This window comes from Salmo salar, chromosome ssa18, assembly GCF_905237065.1.
Source record: "Salmo salar chromosome ssa18, Ssal_v3.1, whole genome shotgun sequence".
NCBI lineage: Eukaryota > Metazoa > Chordata > Actinopteri > Salmoniformes > Salmonidae > Salmo > Salmo salar.
This window is the reverse complement of record NC_059459.1, coordinates 26,663,528-26,687,146: the sequence shown is the minus strand read 5'-3', so window position 1 is coordinate 26,687,146 and position 23,619 is coordinate 26,663,528. Positions and strand designations below refer to the sequence as shown.

Here is a 23,619-nt window from a genome sequence, read left to right as displayed (position 1 = left end):
TCGATTCCTGTGTGTGTGAATTCACTGTGGGGTCTGGAGCCTTCGATTCCTGTGTGTGTGAATTCACTGTGGGGTCTGGAGCCCTCGATTCCTCTCTGTGTGAATTCACTGTGGGGTCTGGAGCCCTCGAATCCAACAGTATGTGTGTGAATTCTGTAAGAAGTTGGCAACACTTCTTACAAGACATATTCAATAATGCCCGAATCCTAATTTGAGATTCTCATGCTTAACTGCGCAGACTTTCGTGTAATTTGATGTCAATGGAAATTCAATTACATACAATAAATATAGATATATTATTTCAATCACTCCACTGTTAAAAATAAATAACACAATTATACAAATCAGCATGTGATACATACAAATGTACATTTGCAGTGTTATAACCCTATTGATGCCATTGTGCACTGTCATCCATATGCTTTTTCATCCCCCTGGTGTTCTTAGGGACGAATTGCCTCCAGGCGGTGCGCTTCATCCTGCCTAAGGACATGGCCATGAAGTTGCTGGTGAAGTGGTACAACATCTACAATGACGCCGGGGGCCCCAGCGCTCACCTGGGGTGTAACCTTTTTGTCACTTGCTTCATGACTCTCATGGGCTACAACACGGAGCGGCTGGGCTGGAAACGCAATGTGAGTCGCAACAGTGCTGAAATTCACAGGAGAGGGGGTGACACAAAATAGACAGTGAAGGGCCTGTTAGGAGTATAGTCTTACTGAATGTACAGTATATACCCAAGTACATAGAAGGGCCTCAATCTAGGTCACACCAATGTCACCAAAGCCTGGCGCATCTCTGAACTAGATACACAGCTTATGCCACAGATGGTATGTTGCCAAGGCAACACAGGAAAGCCATATGCTGTTAATCACATGGTTAATGGGTCTGTAGCCCCACCATGCTCTTGACCTTTGTGTTCCCCCTCCACAGCGCCATTTTGAACTGCCCCTCTCCAGTGGTTGCACCAAAGAAGGCCCGGCCGTCCGACACGGGGTCTAAGGAGGTAGGTATGGGTTACCAGAAAGCTGAAGAAGATACGCACATCCAGATACTTTTTGCAGGTGCTGGAGTTGTAGGTGAATTTGTGAAAAATGTAAAGGAAAACTCCCCATAGGCCATGCTGTACGTGGAAGTCGTTAATGCCACCAGTTCCTGTGACTTTCAAGCTCTGAATCCAGACAGACTACAAGAAGGTAGCGATGAGGTCAACTTCTGGGTGAATTTGTTTTTCTGTAATGCGAAACAGGATTACAGAAATATGTTGAGTTCATACACACAGGTAACTGCCAAAATAAAGGAAACACTTGAGTAGATGAGGGCTACAAAATATATTGAAAGCAGGTGCTTTCACACAGGTGTGGTTCCTGAGGTAATTAAGCAATTAACATCCCATCATGCTTAGGGTCATGTGTAAAATGCCCAGTTGCCCATTATTTTAGCAACCATGACTAGACGAGATCTGTGACTTTGAAAGAGGGGTCTCAAAGGAGTATAGGTGGTTTAATTTTTAGTTTATTTTATTGAATCTTTATTTAAATTGTGTGTCTGTCAGTCACCATATCTCAACTCAATTGAACACTTATGGGAGATTCTGGAGCGGCGCCTGAGACAGTGTTTTCCACCACCATCAACAAACACAAAATTATGAATTTTCTTGTGGAAGAATGTTGCATCCCTCCAATAGTTCCAGACACATGTACAATCTATGCCAAGGCACATAGAAGCTGTTCTGGGGCCTGGTGGTCCAACGCCCTATTAAGACACTTTATGTTGGTGTTTCCTTTATTTTGGCAGTTAACTGTAGTTCACTACTTTGCTTAATATTTTATTTGAAATTCTGTTCCAAGTGCAGTATATTATTTATCGATGTATAAAAAAAAAAATGACGTAGTGAAGATGACTAAGGTTGATAAATAATCTGTAGTGCTTCTTTTTTTATCCGTTTGTCCTGTGCATTATTAATTCATGTGGAATGTAAGTGGCATTAAGAAAGCCATGGGCTGAAGTGAAGTAACGCAGTACTGTAGCATGAAATCCTGGCAGGGGTCATGGCCCAGGGTCGGGAGTGCGCAATTGAGATCGGGAGGAGTCGTGTAGAGTTCACTCTCTGGCTGAGAGCTGTTATTTAATAAGAAAGGAAGTGCATGTGGCGGTCATCAGGAAATGGTTGATTCAGACCAGGCCAAAATATTGGTCCTTCACCTTTTGTGAGTTTTTGGGTCCTGTCTCTGTGTATGAATTTAACACTGTGTGTGTGTAATATAATACACCAGGACTGGGACTACAGTGCTCAGACTACCAAAGACAGATGGTGTTCGGAGATGTATGTGTGTGTGTGGTGCTGTGAGTCTAAAGTCTACCGAAACCTCTGGTTGTGAACAGTCTTTCTCTTCCACCCCTGCCCTGCATCTGGATCACTTTGCCCCGCTCTTCCCCCACATCCCAGCCCCGTATGTGCTGAAGATGGACGAGGAGCGGGGGGCGATCACTGCTGGGCCTCCTGCAACAGCTGGCCAGGTACTGGATGTTCTGTGTCTTCACAATCGGAAACCCAGAAATCTTGTTTAATTGCATCAGATGTTCGATTAGGTTCTGGGGGGAGATGTAAACTCAGCAAAAAAGAAACGTCCCTTTGTCAGGATCCTGTCTTTCAAAGATAATTTGTAAAAATCCAAATAACTTCACAGATCTTCATTGGAAAGTGTTTAAACACTGTTTCCCCATGCTTGTTCAATGAACCATAAACAATTAATGAACATGCACCTGTGGAATGGTCGTTAAGACACTAACAGATTACAGACGGTAGGCAATTAAGGTCATAGTTCTGAAAACTTAGGACACTAAAGAGGCCTTTCTACTGACTCTGAAAAACACAAAAGAAAGATGCCCAGGGTCCCTGCTCATCTGTGTGAACGTGCCACAAGCATGCTGCAAGGAGGCATGAGGACTGCAGATGTGGCCAGGGCAATAAATTGCCATGTCCGTACTGTGAGATGCCTAAGACAGCGGTACAGGACAGACAGCTGATTGTACTCGCAGTGGCAGACCACGTGTAACAACACCTGCACAGGATCGGTACATCCGAATATCAAACCTGCTGGACTTGTACAAGATGGCAACAACAACTGCCCGAGTTACACCAGGAATGCACAATCCCTCCATCAGTGCTCAGACTGTTCGCAATAGGCTGAGAGAGGCTGTACTGAAGGCTTGTAAGCCTGTTGTAAGGCAGGTCCTCACCAGACATCATCGGCAACAACGTCGCCTATGGGCACAAACCCACCCTCCAGCATGACAATGCTACCAGCCATACTACTCGTTCTGTGCGTGATTTTCTGCAAGACAGGAATGTCAGTGTTCTGCCATGGCCAGCGAAGAGCCCATATCTCAATCCCATTGAGCACATCTGGGACCTGTTGGATCGGAGGGTGTGGGCTAGGGCCATTCCCCCCAGAAACTTGCAGGTGCCTTGGTGGAAGAGGGGGGTAACATCTCACAGCAAGAACTGGCAAAACTGGTGCAGTCCATGAGGAGATGCACTGCAGTACTTAATGCAGCTGGTGGCCACACCAGATACTGACTTTTACTGTTGATTTTGGCCCCCCCTTTGTTCAGGGACACATTATTCCATTTCTGTTAGTCACATGTCTGTGGAACTTGTTCAGTTTATGTCTCAGTTGTTGAATCTTGTTATGTTCATACAAATATTTACACATGTTAAGTTTGATGAAAATAGACACAGTTAACAGTGAGAAGACCATTTTTTTTTTTTTATGAGTTTATGTGAAAAGCTACTAACCAGTCTAGTGAAGTCTTCCCCCCCTAAACAAAACTCTGTCAATGCATGTGTGCTTCTCCTTCTGGAATTCGAAAGATGCAAACACCAAGCGAAATTGTGATTTGTCCAAATGATCATCGTCCAAAAATCTGTTCTCCAGAACAAAGTTCCTTGTTCGTCATCGCATCCCACAGTCTGTTGACAGACACCATAATACCATCCCATTGTTACGTGCGTCTGTCCACGAAGTGATAAACTCTCGAATGACCTTTTGAATGGCTGACGCAAACTAAAGCAGGTCATAGGTGCATCTGTTTAATAAAGCTATTATATTCAGAACAAACACAACAATTTCATGAAGCTGCTAAACATTTAAATGAAAAAAGTATGCCTGATGAATCACTGCTCAATGAAACAAAATGAATATGGTCTCGTAAAACGTTTATATTAACAGGATTAGAAAATGGCATTAAAAGGTTTCAAGTATGTCAAGTGGCCTCGTCAGCAGTCCCGCTGACATTAAAAGAAGGGCTGAAGTGGTAGAATCAACTGGCACTTGAATTGCTTAGCCGTTATTTGTGCCTTGTTTAGTGTCCTGGTCATTTAGTGTTACAAGGCTGGTCAACACAACAGTTAGTGCTTCAGCCAATATAGTACCACAGTATGAGTCATTATACCCATAACAGGGTAATGGTTCCAATCCTTTTTCCACCATTCATTAGAAACACTTAAAATAAGGGCTGTGTTTCGTGTAGGCTTACCCTGGTGTAAAAAAAGATTGGAACCATTTCCCTGTTTGACCGCTAGGTTTTATGGGTATTATTACACCTCCACTATGGGGCTCTATTCCTTATTTTTTTCATTGCTATACATACTGTATAAAGAGTTACAGTAGCTAAACTAAAGCACAAACCAATCTGGCAATCCGGCTAGACCTATATGGCAATGACGTCACTACAGCTAACCCAGCCTTCCAAACTTGATAACTGCCTGGTACTCAGCACTCTATTGTCCCTCTAACCACTCTGACATCAATGCAAATGTTTTAGAAAAATCAAATCAAACACTTCATGAGAGCCCATGAACTCATGTTTATCGATATTTCTATAGGCTATGCAATTGCATGAGAAAGAGATTTAATGGCTTCTTTAAAATAGAGGATCCCATCAGCTTTCTATAGGCTAGGCCTACTATGTTTATTTCTCAACTTTTCCTAATATTAAGCACATTGCTTCTCTTTACAACAGGAGTATAGCCTACCTGGCTGGTATGAAAATGAACCACCGGAGAAGCTTCTCCATTCGCTATTTAAGTGAGTAGATGACATTTTCTTCCCCATGCCCCTGTTCTGAGACCGGTGCATGATAAATGTCCATTCTTAATCAAAACTAATTTAACACCTGTATTATTTAGTATTTGTAAAGACATTAAATTAAGAATAGTCTGATGGGTGACAATACTATCACTTGTAAATGATGCCCAACGTGTGCAGTAAGGCAAGAAACAACTTTTTTCAAATCCTGATTAGAGTTGCGTCATGCAGCCTTAGAAGGTATTACAAATCAACACATAGAACAACTAAAGTTGCATTAATACCTCTAAATGAAGCATATAGGAGGACCTGTTTCTCTGTTACTTCCTTGGAAATCGTTTGGAGAAAATATCCTTTCTATTTTATTCAGCTATGTTCAATTGTATTCTTCATACTATAAAATCATTTTTAAAAGCCATGGAATACTAAGCAAATCTTGTCTGCTAAATGAACTATTGTAGCCCACAGCCATATGGTATAGCCACATCAGGGCCTAAAATAAGGACCGAGTATGCTATTCTGTTCTTCTGAAATAGACTACATTTCCTTTATCATGTTTCTTTAAACCTGTCTAAAATAATGGATTTATTGTGATTGTGTATGCTACATTAAATAGATATATTGGACTTTTAAAAATGTTGATGTTCCAAAGGTCTGCATCAGTGGCTTGTAGGCTGTGTGGAAGCCAGGAGATGCTAAACGTGTTTATGTTAATTAACGGTCAATTGCTGGCTTGCTATGTTGTTGAGCTGACTGTGCAGGTGGTTCATGATGAGGATTGAGCTGCTCGGGTATCAAAAGTGTTGATTAAATGACTCTTATGCCACGCTGCTAATTATTGTATTGTTTATTAATGGGGATCTGCAGCTGAAGAAGTGTATCAATCTGGACTTTTGCTCTCCCTGATGGACACTGAAAAAAAAACATATTGCTCTTAGTGATTTTGAAAGGATGGTCTAACTCCGAGTGATAAGGACAGATGTCTGTTGTCATGGTCACAGCCTGTAGTCGCAGAGCCTGTTGTGACCATTTGAATGACTGTCTCTGTGGCCCCTCCCTCTACTGCAGCCCAGATGCTGCATCCGTGCTTCCTGAGGGCGTAGCCTCCGTGTGTTCAGCTGGCTCAGCAGCTGTCTGAAGGGAGAGGAGGTAGCACCTACCTGCCCGGCATCTGTGAGAGGACCAAACTACTGGTGCTGGTATGCTATCAACATCATCATCATCATCATCCATCATCATCATCGTTGTTGTTTATTCTCATATACTGTGTCCATCTTTGCCTCATGATGACAAGGGAAGGAAATATATGGAGCCATATATATCGCTCTGGAAATGTGTAGAATACACTTTTTCCCCCCAAGACTTAATGAATGTGGGAATTTAGAGTTTGCTTGCAATATCAACATCTCCAGTAGGGGGTGCCACTGACAACTGAAAAGGGAATAAGTGTTTACATCAGGGATCATCAACTATATTCAGCCATGGGACAATTTATTTTATTTTATTCTTGAGCGGATGGTCAGGGGGCCAAAACATAAATACTAATCATTTGTAGAATGAAAATTGACCTTGCTTACGTTTGTATACGGTCACATATCTCTGTATTATGCGTGGGAATACATTTTAACAGATTTTCTAAATTAAAATCACTTGGAGCTGATTTGCTGTTGTTTAAGAAAAAAAAGTACATTCTTATTGCTGCCAGTTGGGGAATCCTGATTTACATTGTCCTTGGTGTGAGGAAAGTAGACATCACCTTTTGGTTTGGTTAGCTACAGAACAGCTAGAGGACCTCACAATCTGACTGACACGGTACATAAATACTGTTTTGACAATAAAAAGTTCCTGGATATTTTGAGTGACCAACGTCAAATCATCCTCCCTGGCTTGGTTGGCAGTCCCTAGCCCCAGTGGAGCCAATGCTAGGTCAGGCTCTAATAGGATCTCCCTGTTTAAAAGGGGTCATCAAGCAATGACACGCATGCTCTGTTTAAATGTCAAATGGCTATGATATAAGGCTTCATGCTAGGGAGAGAGGGAAACATTTGTCTTGTGTCTAAAGACAGAGGGAATGTATGTGAGTAAGACTGTGTGCACGTGTGAAGGCGCACGCTTGTATTTGTGTGTGTCTGTGTACTCCACTATAATTAAGCCCTGGTCGGATGGAGGGCTGAATCAGGTTGGTGGAGTGGAGGAGACTGTGCTGATGACCAGGCCTTGTGCGTCTCCTCCCATCAGGCTAAGTGAGGTGACTCATGTCACTGCTGAGAGACTGACAGCCTGTCATGCAATTACAGAATCTATTTACCCCATCACTGTCTCTCTCTCTCTCTCTTTCTCTCACTCCCCATTTCTCGGTCTGTGTCTCTTAACAGACCAGACGCTGACGTTTGTTTCTCTGTCTTTTTCTGCCTCTTTCTCTCCCTCCCTCTCAAAGCTACACCCTGTACATGATTGGAAATGGCAATGCCACTTCAGTTGGATGTTTTGAAATATCTAACCAAGCTCTGCAGGTGGGTTTCTGTGTGTTTCTGATTAATGAACTGTGTGCCCCCAAGATGATGAACAACCATCCCTGTGACATGCCTTCCACATGCCTTCCACATGCCCACATGCCTCCGACATGCATGTCACTGAAGAGGTTGAAAGGCATTTGTGCCATGTTGTCTCCATCCTCGAGTTCATTTGGCCGTTGTTTTGATGTACACTGCTCAAAAAAATAAAGGGAACACTTAAACAACACAATGTAACTCCAAGTCAATCACACTTCTGTGAAATCAAACTGTCCACTTAGGAAGCAACACTGATTGACAATACATTTCACATGCTGTTGTGCAAATGGAATAGACAACAGGTGGAAATTATAGGCAATTAGCAAGACACCCCCAATAAAGGAGTGGTTCTGCAGGTGGTGACCACAGACCACTTCTCAGTTCTATGCTTCCTGGCTGATGTTTTGGTCACTTTTGAATGCTGGCGGTGCTTTCACTCTAGTGGTAGCATGAGACGGAGTCTACAACCCACACAAGTGGCTCAGGTAGTGCAGCTCATCCAGGATGGCACATCAATGCGAGCTGTGGCAAGAAGGTTTGCTGTGTCTGTCAGCGTAGTGTCCAGAGCATGGAGGTGCTACCAGGAGATAGGCCAGTACATCAGGAGACGTGGAGGAGGCCGTAGGAGGGCAACAACCCAGCAGCAGGACCGCTACCTCCGCCTTTGTGCAAGGAGGAGCACTGCCAGAGCCCTGCAAAATGACCTCCAGCAGGTCAGAAACAGACTCCATGAGGGTGGTATGAGGGCCCGACGTCCACAGGTGGGGGTTGTACTTACAGCCCAACACCGTGCAGGACGTTTGGCATTTGCCAGAGAACACCAAGATTGGCAAATTCGCCACTGGCGCCCTGTGCTCTTCACAGATGAAAGCAGGTTCACACTGAGCACATGTGACAGACGTGACAGAGTCTGGAGACGCCGTGGAGAACGTTCTGCTGCCTGCAACATCCTCCAGCATGACCGGTTTGGCGGTGGGTCAGTCATGGTGTGGGGTGACATTTCTTTGGGGGGCCGCACAGCCCTCCATGTGCTTGCCAGAGGTAGCCTGACTGCCATTAGGTACCGAGATGAGATCCTCAGACCCCTTGTGAGACCATATGCTGGTGCGGTTGGCCCTGGGTTCCTCCTAATGCAAGACAATGCTAGACCTCATGTGGCTAGAGTGTGTCAGCAGTTCCTGCAAGAGGAAGGCATTGATGCTATGGACTGGCCCGTCCGTTCCCCAGACCTGAATCCAATTGAGCACATCTGGGACATCATGTCTCGCTCCATTCACCAACGCCACGTTGCACCACAGACTGTCCAGGAGTTGACGGATGCTTTAGTCCAGGTCTAGGAGGAGATCCCTCAGGAGACCATCCGCCACCTCATCAGGAGCATGCCCAGGCGTTGTAGGGAGGTCATACAGGCACGTGGAGGCCACACACACTACTGAGCCTCATTTTCACTTGTTTTAAGGACATTACATCAAAGTTGGATCAGCCTGTAGTGTGGTTTTCCACTTTAATTTTGAGCGTGATTCCAAATCCAGACCTCCATGGGTTGATAAATTGGATTTCCATTAATTATTTTTGTGTGATTTTGTTGTCAGCACATTCAACTATGTAAAGAAAAAAGTATTTAATAAGATTATTTCATTCATTCAGATCTAGGATGTGTTATTTTAGTGTTCCCTTTATTTTTTTGAGAACTGTATTTAGCATCATATGATGATTTCTGTATTTTGAAAGTTATACATTTTAAACTTGATTGCTGACAAGCAAAACATTTTGGCACTATATCATCAATGGACTAATGAAACAAATGCCAAAAGATAATTTTTGGGTGGAACTTTCCTTTAATTCAGTCTCCAAATAAATATTATTTGGCATTTTGGAAGTAGTATGCATCTGGGGCCAGGAGCTGCATGTCCAGGAGGCCAGACGTCTCCTCCAGAGCTCCCGACCAGTCAGGCTCAGCGTGGTCCACCGGGCCTTGGTCAGCGACATAGAGGAGAAGGAGAACAAGTGGGTATTGTTCAAGTAATGGCAGCTATCCTAGATTATCTCATTCAGAAGCAGACTGGCCCAGGTTATAGACTATATCCATTAATAATCTGATTAGTTTCGAGCATGTACTGTAGGTTTGCTCTGTAGTTAGCATTTGGTCTGTAGTTGTTCTGATGCTCCCCCTTCCCTGTGCTTTCTCTCTGGGCAGACTGCTGCAGCTGTGCCAGCGTTCCATGGCTCTGCCAGTGGGCAGAGGCCTGCTCACTCTCTTCTCCTACCACCCTGTGTCAACAGAGCCCCTACCTGTGTCTAAACTCAACCTTACTGGTACTGCATCCCTCAGACCTTTCTCATACCTGTGTACGTTTCTGTCTGAGAGGAGGCATATATGTAGGGTGTCCAATCAAAAATGCATATTTTGACCAATGCGTAAAAAAATATGTTAATTGTGTAGATAATGCTCTATGAAAACCAATGGTCCAAACTTCATGTCTCTATCATAATCCGTTCGAAACCTATTGGAGTTTTTAACCTTGTAGGATGGTCAAAATTAGGGTGAGTAAATCAATTAATTCTTTTCAGATTTTAGTATATGCTGTTCATGGGAATTCAAACTGTTCTTTTTCAAAGATTTCTCACAAAAAGGAGCGCGTCTCTGTGAAATGTGGACGGAGCACTGAGTGTATACCAAGTTTTTAATTTTTTGATTCTCAAAGCCTTTCTAAATTGAATTCAGCTCGTGTCATGCTAATTTAGAATTTTGTGACGCCCTGGAAATAACTTTATAGGCGACCACTGCTACATGGAAAATCCTCAAGTCACTGCAAGAAGGCAACACCACTCTGTGAACAGAGCTCGCTGCTTATTATCAGATTTATTAGCTTACGGAATCTTACTTTTTGGATATAATGTTAATTATAAGCCAGAGAAAGACCCCACTGAACGATTAAGAACATGAATAAAATCATATTTGTCTTGGTAGAATGTATTTTTACCAAGACAAATATGGAAGTGAAATTTCATCACCAAAGCTTGTTTTCACCCCCTCCGGGCAGAGTGGGTGGACGCCTAGTCTGTGTCTTCAAACACGTTAACACAACTAGTTATGACAAAGCATCAAGTACAGGAGTATGTTTTTCCTTTGAAGGTCTTTGAAGATCTCAGTAAAAAGGCTTTACTCCGTCTATATAAGTTCCATGTCTGGGTGCGTTTTGAACAGCAGCCCACAAGAAAGCTCACACAAGGCTCACTTCAGTAAGTCTGGAGCCATAATTATAGCTGATGTTTAAGTGTTTTAGGGCAAGACAAATAATGCAATGTGTGTGATCACTCTGCTGAGCAGAAATATATTTAGAGCCCAGCAGGCCATGTTTACATTGGTCTTTGGTGTCAGTGTGATTGCGGTCTGAATGTAAGTCGAGAATGCATGCGTGTAGGATTGATCACAATCTGATATGGAATGCTGTGTTTGTGGTGGTAGATCTGAACAGCGGGAACATTGACCTTCTTCCCAACATGACGAGCTGGTCCAGCTTTCACAACAGGGTGGCTGCGGGCCTGAAGATCGCCCCAGGCCTCCCAGGTGGACTGCCTGCATCACCTACAACATGCCCAAGAGCCCTGATCAGGCCAATGAGTACGCAGGCTTCTTCATGGCTCTGGGCCTCAACGGACACCTCAGCAAGCTGGCCACACTCAACCTACATGACTACTTCACCGAGGTGAGTGTGCATGCAAACACACACACACACACATCACTCAGTCACACGCAGTCAGTCAGTCACACGCAGTCAGTCAGTCACACGCAGTCAGTCAGTCACACGCACGGTCAGTCAGTCAGCCGTCACCACGCAGTCAGTCAGTCACATCCAGTCACCACGCAGTCAGTCAGTCACACGCACACGCAGTCAGTCAGTCACACACACACAGGGTCGTCAGTCACCACCACGCAGTCAGTCAGTCAGCACACACGTCAGTCAGTCAGTCAGTCACACACACACAGTCAGTCAGTCACACACACACAGTCAGTCAGTCAGTCAGTCACACACACAGTCAGTCAGTCAGTCACACACACACAGTCAGTCAGTCAGACACACACACACAGTCAGTCAGTCAGACACACACACACAGTCAGTCAGTCAGTCACACACACAGTCAGTCAGTCACACTGTCAGTCAATCAGTCACACACACACACAGTCAGTCAATCAGTCACACACACACACAGTCAGTCAGACACACACAGTCAGACACACACAGTCAGTCAGTCACACACACACAGTCAGTCACACACACACAGTCAGTCAGTCACACACAGTCAGTCAGTCAGTCAGTCACACACAGTCAGTCAGTCAGTCACACACACACACAGTCAGTCAGTCACAGTCAGTCAGTCAGTCACACACACAGTCAGTCACACACACACAGTCAGTCAGTCAGTCACACACACTCAGTCAGTCAGTCACACACACACAGTCAGTCACACGCAGTCAGTCAGTCACACGCAGTCAGTCAGTCACACGCAGTCAGTCAGTCACACGCAGTCAGTCAGTCACACTCAGTCAGTCAGTCACACGCAGTCAGTCAGTCACACGCAGTCAGTCAGTCACACGCAGTCAGTCAGTCACACGCAGTCAGTCAGTCACACGCACAGTCAGTCAGTCACACGCACAGTCAGTCAGTCACACGCACAGTCAGTCAGTCACACGCACAGTCAGTCACACACACACAGTCAGTCAGTCAGTCAGTCACACACAGTCAGTCAGTCAGTCAGTCACACACACACACACACAGTCAGTCAGTCACACACACACAGTCAGTCAGTCAGTCAGTCAGTCACACACACACACAGTCAGTCAGTCACACACACACACAGTCAGTCAGTCACACACACACACAGTCAGTCAGTCAGTCACACACACACACAGTCAGTCAGTCAGTCACACACACACACAGTCAGTCAGTCAATCAGTCACACACACACACAGTCAGTCAGTCAATCAGTCACACACACACACAGTCAGTCAGTCAATCAGTCACACACACACACAGTCAGTCAGTCAATCAGTCACACACACACACAGTCAGTCAGTCAATCAGTCACACACACAGTCAGTCAGTCAGTCACACACACACAGTCAGTCAGTCAGTCAGTCAGACACACACAGTCAGTCAGACACACACAGTCAGTCAGACACACACAGTCAGTCAGACACACACAGTCAGTCAGTCACACACACACAGTCAGTCACACACACACAGTCAGTCACACAGTCAGTCACACACACAGTCAGTCAGTCAGTCAGTCAGTCACACACACACACAGTCAGTCAGTCACACACACACACAGTCAGTCAGTCAGTCACACACACACACAGTCAGTCAGTCACACACACACAGTCAATCAGTCACACACACACAGTCAGTCAGTCAGTCACACACACAGTCAGTCAGTCAGTCACTCACACACACACAGTCAGTCAGTCACTCACACACACACAGTCAGTCAGTCAGTCACACACACACAGTCAGTCAGACACACAGTCAGTCAGTCAGTCACACACACTCAGTCAGTCAGTCAGTCACACACACACACACACACAGTCAGTCAGTCACACACACAGTCAGTCAGTCACACACACAGTCAGTCAGTCACACACACAGTCAGTCAGTCACACTGTCAGTCAATCAGTCACACACACACACAGTCAGTCAATCAGTCACACACACACAGTCAGTCAGACACACACACACAGTCAGTCACACACACACAGTCAGTCAGTCAGTCACAGTCAGTCAGTCAGTCAGTCAGTCACACACACACACAGTCAGTCACACACACACACAGTCAGTCACACACACACACAGTCAGTCAGTCAGTCACACACACTCACACACACACACACAGTCAGTCACACGCAGTCAGTCAGTCACACGCAGTCAGTCAGTCACACGCAGTCAGTCAGTCACACGCGGTCAGTCAGTCACACGCAGTCAGTCAGTCACACGCAGTCAGTCAGTCACACGCAGTCAGTCAGTCACACGCAGTCAGTCAGTCACACGCAGTCAGTCAGTCACACGCAGTCAGTCAGTCACACGCAGTCAGTCAGTCACACGCAGTCAGTCAGTCAGTCAGTCAGTCACACGCAGTCAGTCAGTCAGTCAGTCAGTCACACACACACACAGTCAGTCAGTCAGTCACACACACACAGTCAGTCAGTCAGTCACACACACACAGTCAGTCAGTCAGTCACACACACACAGTCAGTCAGTCAGTCACACACACACACAGTCAGTCAGTCAGTCACACACACACAGTCAGTCAGTCAGTCACACACACACACAGTCAGTCAGTCAGTCACACACACACACAGTCAGTCAGTCAGTCACACACACACGTCAGTCAGTCAGTCAGCACACACACAGTCAGTCAGTCAGTCAGTCACACACACAGTCAGTCAGTCAGTCAGTCACACACAGTCAGTCAGTCAGTCAGTCACACACACAGTCAGTCAGTCAGTCAGTCACACACACAGTCAGTCAGTCAGTCAGTCACACACACACACAGTCAGTCAGTCAGTCACACACACACAGTCAGTCAGTCAGTCAGTCACACACACACACAGTCAGTCAGTCAGTCAGTCACACACACACACAGTCAGTCAGTCAGTCACACACACACAGTCAGTCAGTCAGTCACACACACACACAGTCAGTCAGTCAGTCACACAGACACACAGTCAGTCAGTCAGTCACACACACACACAGTCAGTCAGTCAGTCAATCAGTCACACACACAGTCAGTCAATCAGTCACACACACACACAGTCAGTCAGTCAGACACACACAGTCAGTCAGTCACACACACACACACACAGTCAGTCACACACACACACACAGTCAGTCACACACACACACACACACAGTCAGTCAGTCACACACACACAGTCAGTCAGTCACACACACACACACAGTCAGTCAGTCAGTCACACACACACACACAGTCAGTCAGTCACACACACACAGTCAGTCAGTCAGTCACACACACACACACAGTCAGTCACACACACACACACAGTCAGTCAGTCACACACACACACAGTCAGTCAGTCACACACACACACAGTCAGTCAGTCACACACACACAGTCAGTCAGTCACACACACACACAGTCAGTCAGTCAGTCAGTCAGACACACACACAGTCAGTCACTCAGTCAGTCACACACACACACAGTCAGTCACTCAGTCAGTCACACACACAGTCAGTCAGTCAGTCAGTCACACAGTCAGTCAGTCACACAGTCAGTCAGTCAGTCACACACTCAGTCAGTCAGTCACACACTCAGTCAGTCAGTCAGTCACACACTCAGTCAGTCAGTCAGTCACACACTCAGTCAGTCAGTCAGTCACACACTCAGTCAGTCAGTCAGTCACACACTCAGTCAGTCAGTCAGTCAGTCACACACTCAGTCACACACTCAGTCAGTCAGTCAGTCAGTCAGTCAGTCAGTCACACACTCAGTCAGTCACCCAGTCAGTCAGTCAGTCAGTCAGTCACACACAGTCAGTCTGACTGACTGACTGACTGACTGTGTGTGTGTCTGACTGACTGACTGACTGTGTGTGTGTCTGACTGACTGACTGACTGACTGACTGACTGACTGACTGACTGACTGACTGTGTGTGTGTCTGACTGACTGACTGACTGTGTGTGTGTCTGACTGACTGACTGTGTGTCTGACTGACTGACTGTGTGTCTGACTGACTGACTGTGTGTCTGACTGACTGACTGACTGTGTCTGACTGACTGTGTCTGACTGACTGACTGTGTGTCTGACTGACTGACTGTGTGTGTGTGTCTGACTGACTGTGTGTGTGTGTCTGACTGACTGTGTGTGTGTCTGACTGACTGACTGTGTGTGTGTGTCTGACTGACTGACTGTGACTGACTGACTGACTGTGTGACTGACTGACTGACTGTGTGTGACTGACTGACTGTGTGTGTGTCTGAGTGACTGACTGTGTGTGTGTGTGTGTGTGTGTCTGAGTGACTGACTGTGTGTGTGTTTGACTGTGTGTTTGACTGTGTGTTTGACTGTGTGTTTGACTGTGTGTGTGTCTGACTGACTGTGTGTGTCTGACTGACTGTGTGTGTCTGACTGACTGTGTGTGTCTGACTGACTGTGTGTGTGACTGACTGACTGACTGACTGTGTGTGTGTGTGTCTGAGTGACTGACTGTGTGTGTGTGTGTGTGTCTGAGTGACTGACTGTGTGTGTGTGTGTGTCTGAGTGACTGACTGTGTGTGTGTCTGAGTGACTGACTGTGTGTGTGTGTGTCTGAGTGACTGACTGTGTGTGTGTGTGTGTCTGAGTGACTGACTGTGTGTGTGTGTGTGTCTGAGTGACTGACTGTGTGTGTGTGTGTGTGTCTGAGTGACTGACTGTGTGTGTGTGTGTGTCTGAGTGACTGACTGTGTGTGTGTGTGTCTGAGTGACTGACTGTGTGTGTGTGTGTCTGAGTGACTGACTGTGTGTGTGTGTCTGACTGACTGTGTGTGTGTGTGTGTGTGTGTGTCTGACTGACTGTGTGTGTGTGTCTGACTGACTGTGTGTGTGTGTGTCTGAGTGACTGACTGTGTGTGTCTGAGTGACTGACTGTGTGTGTCTGAGTGACTGACTGTGTGTGTGTGTGTGTGTCTGACTGTGTGTCTGACTGTGTGTGTGTGTCTGACTGTGTGTCTGACTGTGTGTGTGTGTCTGACTGTGTGTCTGACTGTGTGTGTGTGTCTGACTGACTGTGTGTGTGTCTGACTGACTGTGTGTGTGTGTGTGTGTCTGACTGTGTGTGTGTCTGACTGTGTGTGTGTGTGTGTGTGTGTGTGTGTGTGTGTGTGTCTGTCAGACACACACACACACAGTCAGTCTGTCAGACACACACACACACAGTCAGTCTGTCAGACACACACACACACTCAGTCAGTCAGTCAGACACACACACACACTCAGTCAGTCAGTCAGACACACACACACACAGTCAGTCAGTCAGTCAGACACACACAGTCAGTCAGTCAGACACACACAGTCAGTCAGTCAGACACACACAGTCAGTCAGTCAGACACACACACAGTCAGTCAGTCAGTCAGACACACACTCAGTCAGTCAGTCAGTCAATAAGTCACACACACACACAGTCAGTCAATCAGTCACACACACACACACAGTCAGACACACACAGTCAGTCAGACACACACAGTCAGTCAGACACACACAGTCAGTCAGACACACACAGTCAGTCAGACAGTCACACACACACACAGTCAGTCAGACACACACAGTCAGTCAGACACACACAGTCAGTCAGACACACACAGTCAGTCACACACAGTCAGTCAGTCAGTCAGTCACACACACACACACAGTCAGTCAGTCAGTCACACACACAGTCAGTCAGTCAGTCAGTCAGACACACACAGTCAGTCAGTCAGACACACACACACAGTCAGTCAGTCAGTCAGACACACACACACACAGTCAGTCAATCAGTCAGACACACACACACAGTCAGTCAGACACACAGTCAGTCAGACACACACAGTCAGTCAGACACACACAGTCAGTCAGTCACACACAGTCAGTCAGTCACACACCGTCAGTCAGTCAGTCACACACACACACACACAGTCAGTCACACACACAGTCAGTAAGTCAGTCAGTCAGTCACACACACACACACACAGTCAGTCAGTCAGTCACACACACACACACAGTCAGTCACACAGTCAGTCAGTCAGTCACACACACACACAGTCAGTCAGTCAGTCACACACACACACAGTCAGTCAGTCAGTCACACACACACACAGTCAGTCAGTCAGTCACACACACAGTCAGTCAGTCACACACACAGTCAGTCAGTCAGTCACACACAGTCAGTCAGTCAGTCACACACAGTCAGTCAGTCACACACACAGTCAGTCAGTCAGTCACACACAGTCAGTCAGTCAGTCACACACAGTCAGTCAGTCAGTCAGTCACACACACAGTCAGTCAGTCAGTCACACACACACACACAGTCAGTCAGTCACACACACACACACAGTCAGTCAGTCACACACACACACACAGTCAGTCAGTCACACACACACACAGTCAGTCAGTCAGTCACACACACACACACACACACAGTCAGTCACACACACACACACACACACACACACAGTCAGTCACACACACTCAGTCAGTCACACACACACACAGTCAGTCACACACAGTCAGTCAGTCAGTCAGTCAGTCAGTCAGTCAGTCACACACACACAGTCAGTCACACAGTCAGTCAGTCAGTCACACAGTCAGTCAGTCAGTCACACAGTCAGTCAGTCAGTCACACAGTCAGTCAGTCAGTCAGTCAGTCAGTCAGTCAGTCACACACTCAGTCAGTCAGTCAGTCAGTCAGTCACACACTCAGTCAGTCAGTCACACACTCAGTCAGTCAGTCAGTCAGTCAGTCACACACTCAGTCAGTCAGTCAGTCAGTCAGTCACACACTCAGTCAGTCAGTCAGTCACACACTCAGTCAGTCAGTCAGTCACACACTCAGTCAGTCACACAGTCAGTCAGTCACACACTCAGTCAGTCAGTCAGTCAGTCAGTCACACACACACAGTCAGTCACACAGTCAGTCAGTCACACACACACAGTCAGTCACACAGTCAGTCAGTCAGTCACACACACAGTCAGTCACACAGTCAGTCAGTCAGTCACACACACAGTCAGTCACACAGTCAGTCAGTCAGTCACACACTCAGTCAGTCAGTCACACACTCAGTCAGTCACACACTCAGTCAGTCACACACTCAGTCAGTCACACACTCAGTCAGTCACACACTCAGTCAGTCACACACTGTCAGTCACACACTCAGTCAGTCAGTCAGTCAGTCACACACAGTCAGTCCGACTGACTGACTGACTGACTGTGTGTGTGTCTGACTGACTGACTGACTGTGTGTGTGTCTGACTGACTGACTGACTGACTGACTGACTGACTGACTGTGTGTGTGTCTGACTGACTGACTGACTGTGTGTGTGTCTGACTGACTGACTGACTGACTGTGTGTGTGTGTCTGACTGACTGACTGTGTGTGTGTGTCTGACTGACTGACTGTGTGTGTGTGTCTGACTGACTGTGTGTCTGACTGACTGACTGTGTGTCTGACTGACTGACTGTGTGTCTGACTGACTGTGTCTGACTGACTGACTGTGTGTCTGACTGACTGACTGTGTGTCTGACTGACTGACTGTGTGTGTGTGTCTGACTGACTGTGTGTGTGTGTCTGACTGACTGTGTGTGTGTGTGTGACTGACTGACTGTGTGTGTGTGTCTGACTGACTGACTGTGACTGACTGACTGACTGTGTGACTGACTGACTGACTGTGTGTGACTGACTGACTGTGTGTGTGTCTGAGTGACTGACTGTGTGTGTGTGTGTGTGTGTGTGTGTGTGTGTGTGTGTCTGAGTGACTGACTGTGTGTGTGTGTGTGTCTGACTGTGTGTTTGACTGTGTGTTTGACTGTGTGTGTCTGACTGACTGTGTGTGTGTCTGACTGACTGTGTGTGTCTGACTGACTGTGTGTGTGACTGACTGACTGACTGACTGTGTGTGTGTGTGACTGACTGACTGACTGACTGTGTGTGTGTGTGTGTGTCTGAGTGACTGACTGTGTGTGTGTGTGTGTCTGACTGACTGTGTGTGTGTGTGTGTCTGAGTGACTGACTGTGTGTGTGTGTGTGTCTGAGTGACTGACTGTGTGTGTGTGTGTGTCTGAGTGACTGACTGTGTGTGTGTGTCTGACTGACTGTGTGTGTGTGTGTGTGTCTGACTGACTGACTGTGTGTGTGTCTGACTGACTGTGTGTGTGTGTGTCTGAGTGACTGACTGTGTGTGTCTGAGTGACTGACTGTGTGTTCTGAGTGACTGACTGTGTGTCTGACTGTGTGTGTGTGTCTGACTGACTGTGTGTGTGTGTGTCTGACTGACTGTGTGTGTGTGTGTCTGACTGACTGTGTGTGTGTGTCTGACTGTGTGTGTGTGTGGTGTGTGTGTGTGTGTGTGTCTGTCAGACACACACACACACAGTCAGTCTGTCAGACACACACACACACTCAGTCAGTCAGTAAGACACACACACACACAGTCACTCAGTCAGTCAGACACACACAGTCAGTCAGTCAGACACACACAGTCAGTCAGTCAGACACACACACAGTCAGTCAGTCAGTGTGTGTCTGACTGACTGTGTGTGTCTGACTGACTGTGTCTGACTGACTGACTGACTGTGTGTATCTGACTGACTGACTCTGTGTGTGTGTGTGTGTGTGTGTCTGACTGACTGACTGTGTCTGACTGACTGACTGTGTCTGACTGACTGACTGTGTGTGTCTGACTGACTGACTGACTGTGTGTGTCTGACTGACTGTGTGTGTGTGTGTGTCTGACTGACTGACTCTGTGTGTGTGACTGACTGACTGACTCTGTGTGTGTGACTGACTGACTCTGTGTGTGTGACTGACTGTGTGTTTGTGTCTGAGTGACTGACTGACTGTGTGTGTCTGACTGTGTGTGTCTGACTGTGTGTGTCTGACTGTGTGACTGACTGACTGAGTGTGACTGACTGACTGAGTGTGACTGACTGACTGAGTGTGACTGACTGACTGTGTGACTGACTGACTGTGTGTGTGACTGACTGACTGACTGACTGTGTGTGTGTGTCTGACTGACTGACTGTGTGTCTGACTGACTGACTGTGTGTCTGACTGACTGACTGTGTGTCTGACTGACTGACTGTGTGTCTGACTGACTGACTGTGTGTCTGACTGACTGTGTCTGACTGACTGACTGTGTGTCTGACTGACTGACTGTGTGTGTGTGTCTGACTGACTGTGTGTGTGTGTCTGACAGTCAGTCAGACTGTGTGTGTCTGACTGTGTCTGACTGACTGTGTGTGACTGACTGACTGACTGACTGACTGTGTGTGTGTGTGTGTCTGAGTGACTGACTGTGTGTGTGTCTGAGTGACTGACTGTGTGTGTGTGTGTGTGTCTGAGTGACTGACTGTGTGTGTGTGTGTGTCTGAGTCAGTCAGTCAGACACACACACAGTCAGTCAGTCAGTCAGTCAATAAGTCACACACACACACAGTCAGTCAATCAGTCAGACACACACACACAGTCAGTCAGACACACACAGTCAGTCAGACACACACAGTCAGTCAGACACACACAGTCAGTCAGTCACACACCGTCAGTCAGTCAGTCACACACACACACAGTCAGTCAGACACACACAGTCAGTCAGACACACACAGTCAGTCAGACACACACAGTCAGTCACACACACAGTCAGTCAGTCAGTCACACACACACACACAGTCAGTCACACAGTCAGTCAGTCACACACACACAGTCAGTCACACAGTCAGTCAGTCAGTCACACACACACAGTCAGTCAGTCAGTCACACACACACAGTCAGTCAGTCACACACACAGTCAGTCAGTCAGTCAGTCAGACACACACAGTCAGTCAGTCAGACACACACAGTCAGTCAGTCAGACACACACACTCAGTCAGTCAGACACACACTCAGTCAGTCAGTCAGTCAATAAGTCACACACACACACAGTCAGTCAATCAGTCAGACACACACACACAGTCAGTCAGACACACACAGTCAGTCAGACACACACAGTCAGTCAGTCACACACAGTCAGTCAGTCACACACCGTCAGTCAGTCAGTCACACACACACACACAGTCAGTCACACACACAGTCAGTAAGTCAGTCAGTCAGTCACACACACACACACAGTCAGTCACACAGTCAGTCAGTCACACACACACACAGTCAGTCACACAGTCAGTCAGTCAGTCACACACACACACAGTCAGTCAGTCAGTCAGTCACACACACACAGTCAGTCAGTCAGTCACACACACACAGTCAGTCAGTCACACACACAGTCAGTCAGTCAGTCACACACACAGTCAGTCAGTCAGTCACACACACAGTCAGTCAGTCAGTCACACACAGTCAGTCAGTCAGTCAGTCACACACACAGTCAGTCAGTCAGTCACACACAGTCAGTCAGTCAGTCACACACACACACAGTCAGTCAGTCAGTCACACACACACACAGTCAGTCAGTCACACACACACACAGTCAGTCAGTCAGTCAGTCAGTCACACACACACACACACACACACACGTCAGTCACACACACACACACACACAGTCAGTCACACACACTCAGTCAGTCACACACACACACAGTCAGTCACACACACAGTCAGTCAGTCAGTCAGTCAGTCAGTCACACACACACACAGTCAGTCACACAGTCAGTCAGTCAGTCACACAGTCAGTCAGTCAGTCACACAGTCAGTCACACAGTCAGTCAGTCACACAGTCAGTCAGTCACACACTCAGTCAGTCAGTCAGTCAGTCAGTCAGTCACACACTCAGTCAGTCAGTCAGTCAGTCAGTCACACACTCAGTCAGTCAGTCAGTCAGTCACACACTCAGTCAGTCAGTCAGTCACACACTCAGTCAGTCAGTCAGTCACACACTCAGTCAGTCAGTCAGTCACACACTCAGTCAGTCACACAGTCAGTCAGTCACACACACACACAGTCAGTCACACAGTCAGTCAGTCAGTCACACACACAGTCAGTCACACAGTCAGTCAGTCAGTCACACACACAGTCAGTCAGTCAGTCACACAGTCAGTCAGTCACACACACACACAGTCAGTCACACAGTCAGTCAGTCACACACACACACAGTCAGTCACACAGTCAGTCAGTCAGTCACACACACAGTCAGTCACACAGTCAGTCAGTCAGTCACACACACACAGTCAGTCACACACACAGTCAGTAAGTCAGTCAGTCAGTCACACACACACACACAGTCAGTCACACAGTCAGTCAGTCACACACACACACAGTCAGTCACACAGTCAGTCAGTCAGTCACACACACACAGTCAGTCAGTCAGTCAGTCACACACACACAGTCAGTCAGTCAGTCACACACACACAGTCAGTCAGTCACACACACAGTCAGTCAGTCACACACAGTCAGTCAGTCAGTCACACACAGTCAGTCAGTCAGTCACACACACAGTCAGTCAGTCAGTCACACACACAGTCAGTCAGTCAGTCACACACAGTCAGTCAGTCAGTCACACACAGTCAGTCAGTCAGTCAGTCACACACACACACAGTCAGTCAGTCAGTCACACACACACACACAGTCAGTCAGTCAGTCACACACACACACAGTCAGTCAGTCACACACACACACACAGTCAGTCAGTCAGTCAGTCACACACACACACACACACACAGTCAGTCACACACACACACACACACACACAAGTCAGTCACACACACTCAGTCAGTCACACACACACACAGTCAGTCACACACACAGTCAGTCAGTCAGTCAGTCAGTCACACACACACACAGTCAGTCAGTCAGTCACACAGTCAGTCAGTCAGTCACACAGTCAGTCAGTCAGTCACACAGTCAGTCACACAGTCAGTCAGTCACACAGTCAGTCAGTCACACACTCAGTCAGTCAGTCAGTCAGTCAGTCACACACTCAGTCAGTCAGTCAGTCAGTCAGTCAGTCACACACTCAGTCAGTCAGTCAGTCAGTCAGTCAGTCAGTCACACACACACAGTCAGTCAGTCAGTCACACACACACAGTCAGTCAGTCACACACACAGTCAGTCAGTCAGTCAGACACACACAGTCAGTCAGTCAGACACACACAGTCAGTCAGTCAGACACACACACACAGTCAGTCAGTCAGTCAGACACACACTCAGTCAGTCAGTCAGTCAATAAGTCACACACACACACAGTCAGTCAGACACACAGTCAGTCAGACACACACAGTCAGTCAGACACACAGTCA

At 47.0% G+C, this 23,619-nt stretch overlaps 1 long non-coding RNA gene across 9 annotated transcripts in view; it reads left to right on the top strand.

Annotated features, from left to right (window-relative positions):
* The window catches only part of LOC123728712 (uncharacterized), a 39,902-nt gene that overhangs the window by 2,797 nt on the left and 13,486 nt on the right, over nucleotides 1-23,619 (top strand). For 3 of the 9 annotated variants that reach the window (XR_006760409.1, XR_006760405.1, XR_006760401.1), the window contains exons 2-8: nucleotides 448-635; nucleotides 934-1,006; nucleotides 5,029-5,093; nucleotides 6,162-7,606; nucleotides 9,529-9,652; nucleotides 9,843-9,961; nucleotides 11,115-11,355. This is a non-coding gene — a long non-coding RNA (uncharacterized lncRNA). Of the gene's footprint in view, nucleotides 1-447; nucleotides 636-933; nucleotides 1,007-5,028; nucleotides 5,094-6,161; nucleotides 7,607-9,525; nucleotides 9,653-9,842; nucleotides 9,962-11,114; nucleotides 11,356-23,619 lie in introns of all 9 variants that reach the window. The other 6 variants (XR_006760404.1, XR_006760408.1, XR_006760407.1 and 3 more) reach the window with 6 other exon arrangements.